The sequence below is a fragment of the Quercus lobata genome, chromosome 11 (genome assembly GCF_001633185.2).
Source record: "Quercus lobata isolate SW786 chromosome 11, ValleyOak3.0 Primary Assembly, whole genome shotgun sequence".
In the NCBI taxonomy this organism is placed as follows: Eukaryota; Viridiplantae; Streptophyta; class Magnoliopsida; order Fagales; family Fagaceae; genus Quercus; species Quercus lobata.
The window spans coordinates 22457143-22475619 of NC_044914.1; the positions used below are offsets into that span (position 1 = coordinate 22457143).

Below are 18477 nucleotides of genomic sequence, written 5' to 3' on the forward strand. Positions count from 1 at the left end.
GCTGACAACAAATCACTATGGGAGTTCTGGGACCATTTTCCTATAACCTTTTAACAAACTCATTTGGGTGGATACAATTTGTTAGGTTATAGATTGACCCCAGTTAATTAATTCAATTACCCAAGTTGATTAATTAGATCAAATTACTTGCAAATCATGGAGGCACCAACAAATCACTAAATAAACTAAATGTAGCAGAAATTAAATTGACACGATGATTTGTTAATGAATGGGGAAAGCCTCTCGCCAGGCAAAAACCCCACTGTGTGAATTTTAGATCACCACTTCCAAGAATCTACTGATCAACACATAACGGTTACAAGTACGAGGAATTTTACCACTACCCTGGCCTATTCCAAAATACCAACCTACAGTTGAACCTTTACTCCAATATCTAATTAGACTTGATCTTATAGTAGATTTCTTCACATGTATGGATCCCAGTACATGACTAACTCCAGTAACTTAATTGATTGTTATTGACTGCAAAGTTTTTCACTTCAAAACATTTTGAAGATCAAGAAGCACTTGGTTTCGAATCACTTAGTTTCAAAACCCTAAGGCGCACAAAACACAATAGCTTCTCACAGAGTGTATGAGTTCTCTAATTGAGTCTCTGTGTCTTTGATGACTTTTAAAATAACCTTTTATATGGTTTAGTGTTGTAGAGAGAGAAACCTTAAACATCCAAGTCATCATGGGCCAAATTTTAGATATGAGATTTCTGAAATCGTAAGTTTCGATAAATCGAGCTTGTGTCGAGCTTCTTCATTAAACCTCGATAGATGCTAATGTCGAGCCTAGCGTCAAGCTTTATTGAATCAACTTTTCTCCACTTGTTTCTTGGATCAATCTTCATGTCTTTAATATACCACTTTTAAAGTAAACTTCACACACTTGTTGATACATTAAACCCAACTCAAATCTACCCAATTATAAGTAAAGTGCGTGTTTTCAAAGGATAAGTCAATACATAGAAAATGACTCTAACACAATTATCTTCTTAAATATAGGAATCCATTGATGCATTAAAGATTTTTCCATTTCTTTTTTATTATTATTATTGAAAATTTCCCAATTTAATATAAACACATGGTTGACTTTAATTAGGCAACCTACAGTACCGCACCTAAAGAACTTTATTTAAGTTTTAGGCTAAATAAAAAACTTGATAAGATAATGCAAGTGCTTTTGTGTCATTTCATTTCAACAAATAAATAAATTTGAAGCATTAACCACAATACACAACCTTATGAAATGTAATACTAATTTAGCCAAATCACATAATTGGATTTATTACTACAAAAGTAGAAATAGGTTTTCTACAAATGGTCACATATTGCAGGAGAGACTAGGAAAGCTAGTTCATTATAAACTTGAACATATGTTGTTTATTAATTTGTTTTAAAATTTTCAAACTTTGAGAATTTCAGTAATCAATTTCTCCATGTTTTTGTATGAAGAACTGCCAGGTTTCGTAGCCTCCTCTGCCTTGGTCTTCAACTCCATTACAATCTTCTTCACTTTTTTACCTCTCTCAACATTTATTAACTCTCTCACAAGCATCTCTACATCATCTCTATGAACATTATTATCAATGTCCATTCCAATGCTCCCACTCAGTACAACAGTACCGACAATTCGTTTGTCGCTCGGCAAAGAAAGGCCAAGAGATCATTGGCACTCCACCACACACAGCTTCAAGCGTTGAATTCCACCCATTATGTGTTACAAAACCTCCTATTTATTGGTGCTTCAAGATTTGTTCTTGAGCACACCAAGTTGCTAGCATGGCTCTATCCTTCGTTTTGGTAACAAATTCAAGAGGAAGAATAGCCGAATCACCAACCACAAGATCTGGTCTTATAATCCATAAGAACGGTTTTTCACTATTTGCTAACCCTCAAGCAAACTCAATGAGTTGTTTAGGTGTCATAATAGTTATAGTGCCAAAATTTACATATAATACAGAGTGGGGTTCTTTTGAATTTAGCCATTCAACACAACCCGGTTGTTCTTTCCATAGATTGGAACCTATTGATGTCAACTTATTATCACCCTCAATCTAATCAGCAAGTAGTAGAAGTTACGTTTGTGGTTGTACTGTGTGTTTACAAAAGTTACGTAAAAGCCTTTATGGTGAAGGAGTTTGGCTAACTTAAGCATTGGGTTTATGTGTCCCTTGAAGTGGGTATGGGATGCAAACAACGTGAGGTCTAATAGCACCTATCTCTCTCTCTCTAATGAAACTACGCACACAAACAGAAAGATGGTCTTCCCAGGCCTTTTATGGCCGAACTGCATAACATAACGTAGCTTTTATTTCTATTTTTTTCTTAAAAAATAATTTTTTTTGTTTAATTACTTCAATGGTATTGAGATTTGACCTCTCATATATCAACTAATATATTCGCTCATCTATCGGTCTTAATTTACCGATCGTAGTCTTCGTAATCGGGCTACAATTTTTTTTTCTTTTGAAATTAAATAAAAATGTGATTATTATTATTATTATTTTTTTTAAGAGAAAGTCGGTCGAAAAAAAAAAAAAAAAAAAAAGAAGAAGAAAAAATATTTCACGTCCACTAATGCGGCATATTGTTAATGCTTGCTGCCATGCCCGGCAAATAATACAAACCACAAATAAAACGGTTTGTCCTAATCTCACGTGCATGTTGGAATCTTTATACATTATGTTTAATAGTTTATCCTAATCTCATTGCTTGGTTAATCTATGCTCTTCACAAACATAACAATTATTCTAATATATATCAAGTTTCACATGGACTATAATTTATCGAACTTTATATCACCTCTGTTTATATTTCAGCAAACATAGTGATCGAACTAATTGGTTTCTATCTCTAGCTAACTTTCCTTACCTAACTTTCTCTAACATGTTACAAACGGCTACTAACTAACAAACCAACATGACACGTGTATTAGTAGAACACGTTTATCACATGCAAACAAGAACCTTTACCACAACTTATTTAAATAATCAACTATAAGTGATGGACAATAACTTTCACATAGACCTTTTTTTTTTCACCATTCACGATCAATTACATCAACGTTATCACAAAAATTGTGTCTCTAAACTTTGTCCAAATATAAAAAGTCAATTAGTGCTCTTTAAAGGCTCAATCTGAGCTATTTCTTATTTTCTGATGTTTACCTATGATCTTTTAAATATTTTGATAGTTTTTGTTAATTAACAAGAATTGAAAAGAACAATAACAAAAATAATTTGAAAAATATATTAGTTGGATTGCATATTCTTTGTATTCTTAACATACATGTCAAATTTCATGCCAATCGGATGTTATTTACTATTCGATCTATAAACTTATTTTTTATTCATAATTTTAAACTACACAAAATTGAAATTTAAACATTTAATTAATGACATAGCTATTGATTTTTTATCTTTTTGAAAATTTTGCGGGCATAGAACATATAAAAAGAAAATATAATCAAATGCCGGATTTATAAAATTTTACATCCAATAAAAAAATATTAAGTGTAGTTGTAACCTTAGATTACAACCAAGTTTGTAGCCAAACTTTGTTCTTTAATGAAATTTAGTGTAAAATAGATATATTTGATGTGTGTGTTTTGAAAAATAAGTAAGTAAAATAAAAAATAAATAAATTCTTATCACTACAAAAAAAAAAAAAAAAAAAAAGGATTATCCCAGCATTTGCAAAACTGCTGAGATAGCCCCAAAAGCGCCGAAATAGGCCCAAAGTGCCTATCCCAACGCTTTTTTTCCTGGTGCTTTAAACAACCACACAGTGACAGTCAATATAATGTCACCGAACCTATACCAATGCTTTTCAAAAGCGCCGGGATAGGTCCAGGTGCTTTTCAAACCCTATTCTAGCGCTTTTTCTTGTATCGAGACAGTCCTGACATATAGTTTTGAAGACATGTATCGCTAGATTTCAGGGCTTATATTGGCACTTTTTAATAATAATAAAAAATAAAAAATAAAAATAAAGCATCGGTATAGGTCTATCTATACCAGCGGTTTTATAACTGCTCCTATAAGGTATTTATGGAAATATGAATATGACATATACCAATGTTTTTAAAAGCGCTGGTATAGGTAGTACCTATTCCAACATTTTCGAATGCGTTGGAATAGGTTTTCAATGGATAAAATAACAAGACCTATACCAGCGCTTTTAAACCACTACAATAGGTTCTGCCTATGCCAAGGCTTTAAGAACTGCCGGTATAGGACATATACAAAATTAAAAATAAGCCATATACCACCGTTTCTAAAATGCTGTAACAGCCTTGCCTATGCCCATACCCTATTCCGACGATTTTTAAAGCGCTGCAATAGGGCCTTTTTTAATTTTTTTTTTTTTTAATTTTATAGCACATGTAATGAACCACAATTCATATTTTCCAATATCAAATACAATACCACATTAAACCAACAAACTAAATATATTGAATTACATCATATCAATAATAACATTCCAAATGTCTAGAATTTTATATGCAAAATAATACATTGCAAGTGTCTAGAATGTTATGAACAAAATAATACATTCTACACAACTAGGTAGAATGTCCTACACAAAAGAATACATTCTAACTATCTAGAATGTCATGCACAAAATAATACATTCCAATTGTCTAGAATGTTATAATAAAGTTTCCAACTATGATGTGTCTATATATCAAAGTTTGAGACTTTATTATAAATATCAAAATGTCATAGTAACTACTCCAAAATAGGGCCCAAAGTTTCGCCTAATGCGTATCATCAAATGATAAGCACTAAGCACCAGGAGACTGGATATCCATTGTAGAATCATCGTCACCATCCTACGAATTAAGAAATACACAACAGATTAGTGTACTAAACAATAGAGTTAGTAGCTAAATGACACAATATCACTAGTATTACTACCAAGTGCCACGTTAGCAATTAAAACACACTCAAGTACACTTTACATGTCTGATATTAGGTTAAAAATTTCAATGTATAATTTATTAAAAAGTTATAACACAACAGCATTCATATAAAAAAAAAATAAAGATCCAAATTCAAATCAACATCTTATTTTCTTAGCTCACACTTTCTAGACAAACAAACACAGCAATATATAAAAAAAATTTAAAAATTAAAAAAAAAAAAAAAAAAAAAAAAAAACCCATCTTCTTTGGCCTGAAAATCATAACTCCTCTTTACTTTGGTTGAATTTTCCACTTGGATTAGAAAGTGTAATGGCAAAAACCGAACCCAACTCATAATGAATTTTCCACTGGAATTTGGATCTTCACCCTACCAAATATAAACCCCTAAATCTCAACTCTCAAAGCATGAAGAAGAAGAAGATTGGGCCTATATGATAACACCATTATTGGCATTATTATAGTAAAGTAAGTGAGACTTGACATCTCATTGGTAAGCATATTGACCTCGCTAAGATCAAGTTCAAAAGGGCAGGTCAGTTCAATCATAATCAATCACTAGGTCATTCCATGAAATGATTAAGAAATGTCTATTAATTGATTGAGGGCATTAAAGTTGTTTATTTCCACTATAATTGGAAGTGGTCCACCAATTGTGGCTCAATTCCAAACCCTATATGACCTTAGGCATTGAATAATGAGAAGAAGCCAAATAAACCGACTTTAAAACCATTGGACTATGGAGCACTGATAAAAGCTCACAAGATGGGAATGAGAAGAAGCCAAAACCAATTAAATCACATATTTTTTTGATTCAAAGGGAAAGGGTATAGGGATCTTCAACACAAAGCAATAAATACTTTTTATACAATTTAACTACAAAAAAAATCTGTTGAGGTACAAACTTTCAGGCCCTAATCGCATTAGCTCACTCACTAAAAAATACTCATACAAGCCCATAAACTATTTTGGGCCCACATAAATATTTCCAACATACTTCCCACATATTGCTCAAATATTCTCTATATTATTACCCAACTTGGGCTTCCATAAATATTTCCTATATAAGCCTCATAAATTATCTTAGGCTCTTTCACAGATTTTGCCCATTATATCCCACATATTATCCAACTTGGGTTTTCACAAAAATACTTATCACATTACTACCAAAATTGGGCTGCGAAATCTCCACAAAAAGGGCCAAATTCATTTACTTTGTGGGCAAAACCCAAAAAGCCCAACAAAAGCCTCTTATAAAGCCTGTTGCTACATGGCACATTTAAAAACCCATTGCTACATGGCAATCTAAAGCCTGTTACTACACAGCCCTTTAAAAGCCCGTTGCTACATGGCGTCTCTAAAAACTCGTTGCTACATGGCACTTCTAAAAGCCCGTTGCTACACAACACCCTAAAGCCCATTGCTACACGGCAATATTTTTACAAAATCTCAAAAAGCACAATAATACTTTGGCACTTATTTACAAAAGCCCAATACTATTTTGGCAACTATTTATAATGCCCAATATTATTTTGGCACATATTTACAAAGGCCAAATACTATTTTAGCAACTATTTATGAAACCCAAATACTATTTTGGCAACTATTTATAAAGCCCAATATTATTTTGGCACATATTTACTAAAGCCCAAGTACTATTTTGGCAATAATAATTACATTATGCTCATAGCCCAAAACTATTCCTTGGCAAAAACATATTTTCATATACTAAATTTCCTAACTTATGGGAAATATAAATTACTCATCCCTCATTACAAAATTTATAGGAACTATGCTTATTTTTTCCATAATCAATTAACTACAAAAGCCCATGTATATCACACATGCAAAACTATTCATTTTGTATGGATGAACAAGCCCAACAACAAAGCCTAGCCGAAACAGCCCAATCCATGTGCTCATCTCAGCAACTAAAATTCACTTGAGTAACTAAAGTAGTTAGACTAACCACTAGTCAAGTTTCAGCACAACCAGTTGATAGCTGGGGCCCATTACCATTAGTTCTAATTTGCCAAATCAGATCAAAAGAGGACATGTGTCCAACAAAGGTTAAGCCCTTCCTTGCCAAGCTAATTTTCATCATTTCTCATGTGTCACAAAATTGAGATGACATGACATTTTGGGAAGCTTCACCCAGTCATCTTCCCTTTCTTCTCCAACTCATTCAATCAAGGACTAGAGGCATCCATAACCAAACCATGAAAGCTTCTAGAATAACTTGAAAACAGTTCACTATTATGCCAAAAACGTGTACTTTCTAGTTCATGGACCAAGCACATGAACCCAAATGGGGAAACTTAGGGAAATGTGATTTGAATGGCACCAAAGGGATCTCCAACAAAGTTCCCAGCAAAGGACTCGAAGATTGACACCTGGCTTGGGGTAATACAATCTACCTTAGGGAGATCTAATTCTAGCAACAGCAAAACTAAGATCATTAGCTTAATACATGCTCTAATCCCATTAGCTGAGGTCAATCAACATTTAATGCTAAGTCAGAACTCCAGCTGCCATTACCCAAAACAACCAAGAACACTCTAAAGCTGAACTTACCACTCTTGGCCAAATCCTATGAATGATTCTCCAAGAATATTTTGAAGATTGAGGCTAATTTAGCAGAGATTATTTGCTAATTACCACCTCAAACTCAACTATAAATGAAACTCTCCACTAACACTTCAAGACACACCAATAGAGAAGAACTCTCTCATAAACTTCTCTATTTTCCTCTTTCTCTAATTTTCTTTATGCTCTTAGTGAGGTTCTGAGCCTCTAAATTCTTAATTCAAACCTAGAAACTAAGTTCTTCAACCCCTAGCTCACAAATACCTCTTACACCTCTACTCATAAGCTCTTATCCATCCCCATCAGAATGCCCTAGCAGCTTCACTAAATACTCACTCTCTCTCATTATTCATACTACCCAAAAATGACCCACACTACTCACTACATATACTATATCCATGGGCATACCCTGGTATCATAATGATCATGTTGCGCTAGCTGGAATCTCTCTCTCTCTCCCTTCATCTCACACTAAGTTTCCTCATTATTTGTTATAATGGAGCCCATGGTGCTTGTTTATTCATTTACCATTAAAGGTTATGATGTAATTGTTACAGCTCACAAATACCTCTCACACCTCTACTCATAAGCTCTTATCCATCCCCAGCAGAATGCCCTAGTAGCTTCACTAAATACTCACTCTCTCTCATTTATACTACCCAAAAATGACCCACACTACTCACTACATATACTATATCCATTGGCATACCCTGGTATCATAATGATCATACTGCACTAGCTAGAATCTCTCTCTCTTCCTTCATCTCACACTAAGTTTCCTCATTTTGTTATAATGGAGCCCATGGTGTTTGTTTATTCATTTACCATTGAAGGTTATGATGTAATTGTTACTATAGAATTTTTCCCTCATGTTATTGTATTAGAGGACTCTTCTCCAGAACCAATGGATGATGATTTTGAAGATGTAAATATCTTCCTTAATCTGTGAAATAGTTAACAACTGGAAGTTCATTCTGCTCTGTTTCATTTTACCGCTAGAATATTTACTACTTGATTATTTTATTGTTGGCCTATTTCTTTATTGTAGTATGCTTTTTATTGTGCTGACGTGTCTGTTGTAGGAAGTGATTTTTGAGCCATCTCATAATCCTTGTCAATCCCATCTAGACCCAAGGCATAAAATAAGGTGAATTCTTCAAATCTTCACCAATAGCTTTTGGGCTGTGCTTCAAGCCCATTGTGGAGTTTCGATCTAGGCCCCCAACCCAACACAAATCTCATTTGTCAAAAGGAAGACTTTTCTGCCCCTACAAAATCCAACATAAGAATCTATAAACAACACCAGTAAGACAAAATGCAAGCCCATTGGATAGTGCCAATCAGAATTGCCTTTTGTGATGTCTTGGAAAATGTTCAAGATGCACAGGCTAATAAGTCTAATGTCCTTGAGTGTAAATCTAAATACAATGAAACAAGGTGTCTATTATAAACTTATAAATAGATATCCTATGCATAGTATTCAATCTTTAGTACAATAGATTATAGTAATTTTTAGTCAAAGAAGAAAAAAAGAAAGAAAGGTGTCGTATAAAAATTAATTGGATTATGAACCTTTATCTTTCTTTTTCTTTTTTTCTTCCATAGGAGCTTCCTTGGTATATAAGCTTAGTACTAACTTTCTTTTCTCTCATACCTTAGTAAAAAGAACTTATTCTAATTTCAGTCAAAATGTTTCTAGGTGCTAGGGGTGAATGTTTTGTGTTTGGCTATCTGAAAATGACATGAATTTTAGAAAAAGCAATTGATCAGGTTGAAAATTGAAATTCAAACAACTTTGATTTAGAAAACTACACATGCTAGGGCCATTCACAAGAAAGGAACACCATTCAAAGATTCCCAAGTGTGGGACAAATGCAAAAATTGTTTTATCACAAGGCAACATTTGCCTAGCTAGTTTGTACCATTAATTATAGATTGAAAAAAGCCAAACTGGGTCGAATACAAAATCACTAAAGCAACAAAATATTAAATAAATAAATAAATAAAATCTCTCCAACAAATGATGAACAGTTTTAGATTGAAAAAGCTCCTATGCAATGCCATATTGGATAGGATTTCCAATGTTAGAGATATATATTAGACATATTAGCCGAATGCAATAGGCTCAAGCCCATTTCTGCTTGTACTAGTAGTCTAGGGTTTGGTTGCCTATATATACTCATGTTAGGGTTCATTGTAACACAAGTTATTGTACTACACTCTTATACATGATAAAGATGTAGCCCTTAAGAGATTCCTCCATGGATGTAGGCCATCAAGGTTGAACCACGTAACCCTCGTGTTCTCAGTGTTCCTATTCTATGCTTCCTCTTTCGCAACCACTCTAGCATATACAACATGATATAACACATCGCATTGCTAATAATATATTTAACATCCAAAAGCACTTCTAAGAGATGCATGTTGAGTGGCAGTTCAAATTCAAATTAGTTTATATATATATATATATATATATATATATCACTCCTCATAGTCATTTAAGAGGCTTGTTTGTCAATAAAAGAAAATTTAAAATCTATTGTTTCCCAATAAATGGCTTTAATGCTAAACATGCACATGCATATATCTAATAAATAGGACGCAAAAAATACTTTGTAATTCAAACTTCTTACCATAGAGATAGTGAGAAACGATGGGTATAGTTGGGTCAACATCCTCCTCATTAACCTCACTTCAGCTTCAATGGCATCATAACAAGTGCATTTCTCCCTCATTGTTACTACTTGAGTAGACAACTCCTTAACCCTTTGTAGAGCATAGAGGGTTCTCAGCTCCCTACTATTTTATGAGCTCAATTGGTCATGTTGGAAGATATAGCATGCAAGCTTAATGTCACTGGGTGACGTAAATGTAATAGGAATTTCCAATCAATGCAATAGGAAAATGTGAATGAGTATTAATCAAAATTAGCAATTATAATAGTTTGAAAAAAAAATTGGTAATTGAGTTTTAATTGAAGTAGTGTTTTAAAATTCTTAAAATTTTGTATAGACACCATCTTGCAACCATTAAATATATAATTTTGAGCAATCTAATTAATATCCAATGTTAAATGATCATTTTACATAAAGATAAAAATTCTGCAATTTACTCAAGGTTAAAGTCAATTTCATAATAGGTCATCATGAAGTTTAATGGCATAGTCCTCCATGAAAGGACTTGATTAGACAATTTTCATTAATTTTGTAGGCAAACTTTTAGGTATTTCTTAGTGAAGGCTGGTATGTATCAGAAATTTTCTTTTTAACCAAAAAAAAAAAAAATTCAAGTAGTAAGATAAATCTCTTATTTTCACAATCCGGGATTGATAATGCTTTAATAAAGCGCTAGTTTTGAGCTGCTGTATTAGGATTTTCTATATCAGTAGTTTCAAAAAACGCTGCTATAGGCTCCTCTATTACAACGGCTTTTAAAAGTGCCAAGAAAAAAACGCTGCAATAAAACAATTTTTTTTGTAATATATGCTAAAATGCATAAGACTTTTTGCACGAGTTAATGCAAATACTCTTACGATGAAGCATGTACACTCACAAACAAAAGTTTCATATGATGCCTTTTTTCATCTAACTATGGAACATATTTTATTTTATCTTAACTATAATATACATATACATACATATATATATATATATATATAGAGAGAGAGAGAGAGAGAAAGAGAGAGAGAATGTTAGCTATAAGTCTAAAGTAGTCTACTCTTCCCACTCTTTAACGCAGAACCTTTCAAACCAACCTAAAATGGGCATTAAAATAAAGTGCAACCAATCACAACAAAAATTTATCAAGCAAATCTAAGAGCACAAATTTCGTACTACAACTTTTATTACTACTCTAACATAATAGAATGTAATTGGTTGTCTATTAATTTCATAAGGATCTACTAAGTTTCTTTCATCACTTAGTCAAATAATCAACCACATCAAAATTGTGGCAAAAGCTATGACACAAAACTTATATATATATATATATATATATATAGCATATCAGCTATAGATGTTCATTTCCCTAACTAAAAGTAGTCAACTCTTCCTATTACAAAATCCTCTCTACTTTAGAGAGTAAACCCACAAAATAAGCTACTATTCATTCTCCAATGGACTCTATATACCTGGAATTTTTTTTGGGTCATGAACAGTGACTCATCAAGTCTGATGGACTATTGTTCATTCTTCAAATGTTTTTTTTCTATTATAATAATCAAGTATTGAATAAAAAGATGTTGAAAAATGTGTAGTTATTAAAAAAGAATAAATAATGAATAAAGAAATAATATTTAAATGAGATATAGAATCTGTTGGAAAATATATTTGAAAAAGTGGGTAACTAAAAGGTAAAAGTCCCTATTCATTCTCCAAACAGTACAAAAATTTGCCTAATCTGCTGGAGATGCTCTAAATGGGCATTAAGATAAAGTGCAACCAATCACAATAATCTTTTTATTTAGTTAATCTAAGACCCCAAATTTTATTCCACAAATTTTATTACTATTTTAACATGACAAATTGTAATTGGTTGCTTATTATGTATCTTTAAGAAGGATCTACTAATTATCTTTCAGTACTCACAATCAAGTAGTCAACCACATCAAGGTTGTGACTTGTAATAAAAGTTGTGACAGAAAAATTGTATCCTAATATTTATTTTTGGCTGAAGACCAATTACAACAATCTAAAAGCAGTAAATTTCCCAACTTCGAAATTCTGCAGTTGGACTTATTAAAAAATAAGTCCAGCTGCAGAATTTCTTGGAGTAAAACGAAGGATTATAACAAATCACTCCTTAAAATATGCTATACCACATGTTGAAGTCTTTCTCCTTAAAATATGCTACCACATGTTGAAGCCTTTAGTTTAAATGGTTTGACCTGACGCCATTGGCTATTTAACTCGTGCTCTTTGCAAATATAAAATCTGATAATTGCTCTTAAATGCTCATGATCTGAACTGCTTCTTATTCACGAAGTTTTCACGTTAACTTTAAAATATTTTTCTCGCTTTTTTCAATGAAAAGGAGAATAAAACAATAATAACGGATATCTTTCACTACTCATAGGTCTCTGTAGTCTTTGCTTAAAAAATCAAAAAGGGTCTCTGTAGTCTGTGCAAGCCCTTGCGCCAACATTAATTCGGCCCAAATCGGTCAAGCCCAAAACCACATCCATGTGGTGACGCCGCTTCATCCAGCTGAGCAACACACTTCGGTCATCGATCAATATATATGAGCAAAGAACACTCAGAGATTTGAGGGAAGATACAAAGTAAAAGGTCATTAAATTCAGTCGAGAACATTTGAAACTCGATACTAAAAATTTAAATTAAAAAAAAAAAAAAAAAAAAAAGAGTCTGTTCGAAGAGTTGTTTTCCCCCTCATGCAAACATTTATTGTTGTAATCATGCCACATGCGACCCTTTTAACTTAGATATTCCGACCCCTTTAACTTAAATAGTTCCAAAACACTACTCCGGGACTATATAAATATTCTCCCATACAATATTGAGTGGAGCACCCTAAAAATGCATCCACTCACTGAAAAAGAATACTCTGTTTTCACTGCATGCATTTTCACCCTCACATGAGGGTGGACCCCTTGATGAGGATGCATGCAACGGAAATAGGAAATACCCTCTCCCACTCACTTGAGTCTATAGGGAGCGAATGAGCAACCCAAAAATAAATAAATAAAAATTAAACTGAACTATAAATATTCTCTTTAAGCCATCAATCAAGGTATACATACTATGGGCTTTGTTACTAGTGGCAACGCCACGTTATGCTCAGGGTGTTCCCAGGAACACGCTGACTTGAAAAAAAAAATTATACATAATAATTAAAAAAATTTATATGTTTACCCTTAAAAAAAAAATAAGAACACCCTCAAATTAATAATATATATATATTTGTTCCACTTTCAAGCAAAAAAATAAAAAATAAAAAAAGCCCAAAAAAAATTTCAACTAAAATCTGAAATAAATAATAAAAATTTGTAACAAAGCAAAACAATGGATGGCAAGCCCAACATCAAGCCCACAACAAGCCCAACAGATTACAGAAGAAGCAAACCCACGGATTCTCAAAAAAAAAAAAAAATTCCCCAATACAGAGCAAATCACTAAATCAGAAACCTCAAATCAATAAATTAGTACATCAGAAATCACTAAAGCTAAAGCAAACCTAAAAATAGAGCAATGCCTCCCCTTAGATGTTAGGTCGGTCTAGTTACAGTCCGAACTCCAAAGCACATCGTCACCCCTCATCGAAGATCGGTCCAGTGGCAGTCCAGAGCACATCGTCGCTCATCGGAGATCGTTCGCACATCACTCGCAGATCGCTCGATGGTCACTGCCTCAACCTCAGACTTCACTCTTTAGGCCTCCCTATTCAGCTGCTCCAATGCTCCCTCAAGGTATTTCTCTCTCTCTCTCTCTCTCTCTCTCTCTCTCTCTCTCTCTCTCTCTCTCTGTGAAATCTGAAATGAAATGAATGAGTCTCTATCTCTATCTCTTTATTCTTTAAGAGTAACTTTATCTAAACTATGAAAAGTAACTTTATCTGAACTGTGATTGGCTGAAGCAGAGAAGTTTTAACTTTATTAATATTTTGCCTATTTTTTGACTTTTTGAATTTGGCTTTATCTTATGATTCTTACCCGTTGGTTGGTGTGTGTTGGTGTTGGTCAGTTGGTGAGATATTGTCTTTTAGTATAATGTTATTATGATTTGTGATTGTGAAATTTTCTAATTGACAGCTGGCTCGTGATTCTAACAATTAATAATTTAATTAACCAATACATTGTAAAAGACAAATAAATTAAATTATGTTAGGCTAAACAACAATTAATAATTTTATAATTAATGAAATAACAATATAACAAATTATAGTTTATAAAAGACAAACAAATTAATAAAACAACTAAACAAAAATAATTAATAATTTTATTAATATTTCAAATGAATTTATAGTTTATTGTACAAGTACCTTTGTTCATTTCATTTCTTTTTTTTTTTTCTTTTTTTTTTTGCTTTTGAGATTTTTCGGTGTATAGAATGCAAATTTATCTTGATTTTAAGAACATTTTTTTTTAAAAGCATAAACTTCATGCCAGCCAAATCTTGAATTTCAGCCGGTATTTACCAAAATGTCCCAAAATAGACTGAAATGACCTAATTTTTTTCAAAGTGAAATAGGAACACCCTGAACAAAATTCTTGGAATCATTACTGTTTGTTACTCGGCAATTATTCGTTAAAGTTTACTCTTCAACTTAAACTTCATAGTGCCTCGAAATCAACCCCACTAGTTGGTTCAAAACCTAGAAAGTAGGTTCTTCCATTGTTGCAAGTTTTCATTCAATGAATTCTGACTCTCTACCTTTTGCTCAGTTATTGGGATCCATGGTTAGGTTCCTTTCTTATAAATTCACTCGTACAGTCAAGGACTAAAGCTTGTGCTAGACATATGTCATTCTAGTCTATGAGAGCATTAGCATTGAAGAATGCTAATGCCATATCTAAGGGAAATTTGGCATTTGCAGCCTTAAAATCATCTGCATCAGGGAATTGTAAAGGCAAGTATTGCAAATTTTTTTGCAATACTGCTACAATGCAATTCTAAAAATAGAATTGCACTGTAGCAGTATTGTAAAAAAAAAAAAAAAATTAATATTTTATCTCTCACTCTCTCATCTCTATCTCTCACCTCTTATCCCTATCTCTCATTTCACTCCACTCTTCTTCACTCCCACTCTGTATCTCCGTCTCCCACTCCTTGTTTCTCCCCATCAAACTCCACTCCCACACCCACACCTTCCCCCCACCGCCGCCCCAGTTACATCCCTAATAGCCCGGTAGCTCGCCAAGCTCGGCGTCAACATAATCGAGGCCGGCTTCCCCACCGCCTCCAACTACAATTTCGAGGCCATGAAGACCATTTCCAAGGAGGTTAGCAATGCTATCGATGCCGATGGGTACCTTCCTGTCGTTTGTGGCCTCTCTCTGTGATTTATAATGGGGTCCGGTGGTGTGGGTGTGGGTGTGGGGTTTGATTTGTGGGAATGGGTTTTAGGTCGTGGTGGTGCAGTGGCGGCATGGGGCCGTGGTTGTGGCTGGGTATTGATCTTGCATGGGACCGTGGTTATGGAGACAATGCCGATAGAGGCGTGGAGATCAGCTTCCGATGGGTTTTGATGAGGGTTCTGAATGGATTTTTCTTTGATTTTTTGTGGGTTTCTTTGCATGGTGGTGGTGGGTGTGTTGTTGCCATGGTGGTGTCTCTGGTTGTGGTGGCAAAGGTGGGTTTCATTTGTTTGGATTTTTGCCGTGGGGTGGTGGCATGGCCATGGGTTTCGGTTTGGGTCTGTTGTATGTGGTAGTGGTGGTAGCAGGTGGTTGCAGATTTGGGATTTTGTTTTTATTTGGGTTTTGATATATATTATTTTATTATGTAAATATATTATTTTAATGAGTAGAATAGAAAAATAAAAGTTTGGGATGCTAGAGGTATTGTAAAATAGTGTGGTATAAATGATAAAGTGGCTTTTTGAGATGGAATAGCATTCTTCAATGCTAATGCTCTAATAAAGGTGAGACTTGCTACTCACCATGCCATGTAAAAGCGTTAGCATTGGAAAATTCCAATTCTACTCTATTTTACTATTCCAAAAAGTCACTTTATCATTATACCATCCTATTTTACAATACCTTCAACATCCCAAAACTCTATTTTTATTAAAATATTATTTTTTTAATCTTTCTTTATTATTTCTTTCCAACCGTCACTTTTTTTCAAACTTGGTTTTCTTGGGCTTTCCAACAGTCAATTTTTTTCCTCTCTTTCTCCCTTAACCTCTAGCACCGGTTCAACACACAGAGCCAAACACACATACCCATGATACATTGATCAATCTATCCAAACCCATCACCACACACACAAAGCCACACACACACAAACACAAACCATCAAACCATCAACAAAGCCACACACACAAACACAAACCATCAACAGAGCCACACACATAAACAAAGCATCAAACTAGTTGGAGCAAACAACGGCCACCTCACCCACCACCCAAGTCACCAATCAACAAACCCAAGCCACCGATCAAAAACCCAAGCTGCCGATTTGAAACCCACTAGAGCAAACCCATTCAAAAAAAATCATCACCGGAGCCACCATCGGAGCTACCGATGATCAACCCAACCGATCTACCCACCAATCAACAGATCCACTGTTTCAAACCCACCATCAACCGATCCCAGCCCACTGATCCAAACCCAACTCATCGATCCATGATGAGAGATGAGAGAGAGGCCGTGTGAAGCTTCGCCGATACACGACCAACAACCCACTTCAGCCACAACCCAACCACGACCCAACCATGACCAATGACCCAAACACCGGACCCAACCACAACCCACAACCCCTTTAAGCATCAATCACAACCAAAAAAAAAAAAAAAAAAGCAACCATAGAACCCTCTGGATTGTAACCCACCAGAAAAAATGATCCACTGAGATGTGTGATGTTGATGTTGGGAGGAGAATAGTGTTTGGGTCTGAAGAAAGGAGAGAGCAGATGGAGAAACAGAGAAGGAAAAGAGAGAAGAGAACTGAAATAATGAGATAGAGGAGAGAGAGAAGAGAACTGTAGCACTATTGTAAAAACTTTTGCAATAGTTGGGTTTACAATTCTCTGATGCAAATGGTTTTGAGGCATAAAATGCCAAAAAGTCCTTAGATATAGCATTAGCATTCTAAAGACAATAGAAGGTAAATGCATAAGGGACCCACCTAAAAGAGGTGTACAATGTTCCAGACAGAACTCAACCAACCAAGAGGCTCATAAATTAAAAATCTTTTTCTAATTAGGATCTCTTACACATCCATGTGAGAGAGAGAGACCCATGACCCGAGGCTAACAGCCTACCAAGAGTCTTCTTTAAAGTAATAAAGAAAATTTCCAGTTGTGACTTTCGATATTGTCCCCTTAACCAAAGAGATTTGTATAGAATCTCCGCTGAATTTAATTACAAAACAAAAATTAAGAAAACTTCAAATAAACTTCATTGATATATTATTGAAATTACAATAATGCTTAAACATGAAAATTACATGGCTTTAACTTCAAATAAACTTCATTGATATATTATTGAAATTACAATAATGCTTAAACATGAAAATTACATGGCTTTACTCCAACCTTAATGAAATGAAAATACAAGACTTCACTTCCTTTTTTTTTATTTTGGTAGAAACGGGTGTCTTATTTAAACCTAACATACTTGGCTTACTTATGTTACAACCATGTCAGCATCACCCTCCTCATTTAGAAAAAAAGGGCAACAAACTGCAAATTACAGTCAAGACTTGGAACTCCATGATGGTGTAGATTAAAGCAAGAGTTAATGGGTGCCTGCAGAGTTTTTGCTAATTGATTATTTAGAAATATTTTAATATCACTTTCAATAGGAAATATAAAAAGCTAATAAGATGTTAGTTACTTTTTTTTTTTTCCCCATAAAAAATTTCTAAAAATAGTTCCAAAATCAAATTGTTAACCATTCCCTTAAAGTAAATTCTTTTAAAAATCACGTTATTACTTGTGACACATCAAGTTGGGATGTCAACTCCAACTCCAATTCACGATTCAAGATTATGAGTTTGTTAAATTACCGATTGTCCCAAAAATTTAAGCTGTTAGGAAATTATGAATTTAATCACTTAATCATAAGTCTAACACTCCTCCTCACTTGTGGGCCTAAACTTCCCCTTAATAAGTGGGGGCCCAACAAGTGAGAATTTAACATTTTAAATGGGAGGTAGAGTAAAGTCAGGAATCGAACTCAAGATCTCCTGCTCTGATACTATGTTAAATTACCGATTGTCCCAAAAGTTTAAGCTATTAGGAAATGATGAATTTAATCACTTAACCATAAATCTAA

At 34.0% G+C, this 18477-nt stretch overlaps 1 pseudogene; it reads right to left on the bottom strand.

The window, feature by feature from the left end:
- Positions 1–1413: 1413 nt before the first annotated feature.
- On the bottom strand, positions 1414–10256 carry LOC115966588 (annotated as a pseudogene).
- Positions 10257–18477: the final 8221 nt, after the last annotated feature.